The sequence below is a fragment of the Macaca mulatta genome, chromosome 17, assembly GCF_049350105.2.
Source record: "Macaca mulatta isolate MMU2019108-1 chromosome 17, T2T-MMU8v2.0, whole genome shotgun sequence".
NCBI classification, from domain to species: domain Eukaryota; kingdom Metazoa; phylum Chordata; class Mammalia; order Primates; family Cercopithecidae; genus Macaca; species Macaca mulatta.
This window is the reverse complement of record NC_133422.1, coordinates 104,204,516-104,206,482: the sequence shown is the minus strand read 5'-3', so window position 1 is coordinate 104,206,482 and position 1,967 is coordinate 104,204,516.

Below are 1,967 nucleotides of genomic sequence, written 5' to 3'. Positions count from 1 at the left end.
TTACATTGTGTGTGACAGATTACAGTATCAAACAGCAAGTCTTAGGGCCACACCTCAGGCCTTATCAGGAACTGAAAGCGATCCATCTCCAAGATTTTGAATGCAGAAGTTCCCCTGCTTGGCCACAGTGCCCCTCTTCCTTGTCCCTTTCCCCTTCCTGGAGCGTCCTGGGGTAGACTGACCGTGAAAACAGCCCACGCATTCCGCCGTCGGGCCCTGCCCTGCATCCAGCCTGCGGTGATGTCACTTTGTGGCTCTTCTCATCTGGAAGTGGAGGGTATTTCTCTTCACTCCTGAGTCTGGCCAGCCTTGCAAGTCGCTCTGCCCATTGGAATGTGGAGGAAGTGGCAGGTGCCGGTCCCGAACCTATCCTCAGAAGCTATCTGCTGGGAAACAAGCCCAGGCGAATCTGCGAGATGAAGAGAGACCACACGGAGCCGATACCAGTCCGTCCGGTTGTCTCAAACACGTAGGAAGCCCAGCAGGATGAGCCATCGCCACCCCCACATCCCGACTCACAGACTTGTGAGCAAAGGTCAAGGTGGGCTGGTGTCCGCCATGAGGTTGTGTGGTTGTTCAGCCCCGTGTCCAGGTGATGGGCACCTCCCATCCCTCCCCTCTTCCTCATTCTCCCAGTCCATCTCCCTTGCACAGTTTTACGTACCTTTCTGTACACACTGATTCTGAGGCAACTGTGTGAGCATAAACTGAGGCAACAGACCAGCCCAGAAAGGCTGACAGATTTCAAATCCCAGGCCCCAGGTAACCTCGTGGTAAGGGATATTCCTGACCCTGGGTGACAGGTGACACTACAAGTCAAATCGGTAATTCTAATCTCAGTTTAGGTCCCACTGATGTGTTGTTATTCCTGTCTCTTTAAATGACACCTCAGGTGACTCAATACATGGACTTCTTCACTCCCTCCCCTCCGGCCCACTCACCTGCTACTGGGCCAGCTCCATACAGGTGATCTCACATCCAGGAGATGGGGTGCCCCGAGCAGGAGTCCCCCTCCTCTCCCTCCTCTCTTCTTTAAGCTGTCCTGCATTCTGCTTCATGCTCAGAGCTAGCCAGCTGTTCAGCAAGCACTCGATCAGAGGCTGTTCTATGACAAGGCCATCAGTTCTGCCTTGAGTCACTCTCAAGCTAATCAGTGTGGGTGGCTGGTGGAAAACATGCCTGTAAGAAAGCAAATGACTGGATGGCATCATTGGGACCTCATATAAAGAACAAAGACCCATAGAGACACCAGAAAACAGAGCCGTCCCAGGGAAGCTCTAGAGAGAGAAAATGTCAGCTATGCCTTGGAAGGAAAAAGACCTTTGTCCAGATAGAGAAAGGAAAAAACAGAATATCCATCTATTTCTTGCCTTGTCACTTACGCCCTGCTCCTTTGCAATCTGGACTCTGCCACCCTCAGCCGCTGACGGGGCTGTATTGACAATCTTCTTGATGCTTTCTGTTGCAAGAGCTCCCAGCCCCCTACAGCAGCAGCTCATTCTGTTGACTCCTCCCTGCCTAATAAAGGTCATAGGCACCATTCCTTAGTGCTGGTTGTCACAAGACCTTGCACCAAACACCTTACAACTTATTTCGCCCTTGCAACAACTCCCATTTACAATGCAGGGAAGCGCTGACAGGGCGCTCAGATAGATGTTCCAGGTTACAAGACCACACTAGCAGAATCATAGCTTCACCCTGAGTCTGGCCAATTCCACACCTACACACAGCCACCCTGCCCCGCGCCTTCCCTGCAGGGTGAGTGGCTGAACATTTTCTTCGGCTAGCGCACTGGCCACCCCTTCTTTCTCCCTCTGCTCTCTAAATGTCCTTGACCCCCAAGTTTTCAACAATGACTTCCCATCCCTCACTTCCTTCCTGTGTGATCTCCTTCTCTGGAGATCCCTTACTGCCTTCCTCTCTTTGCAGCCACCTGTCAAATCCCAGAAGCCAGGATGTTACATGTG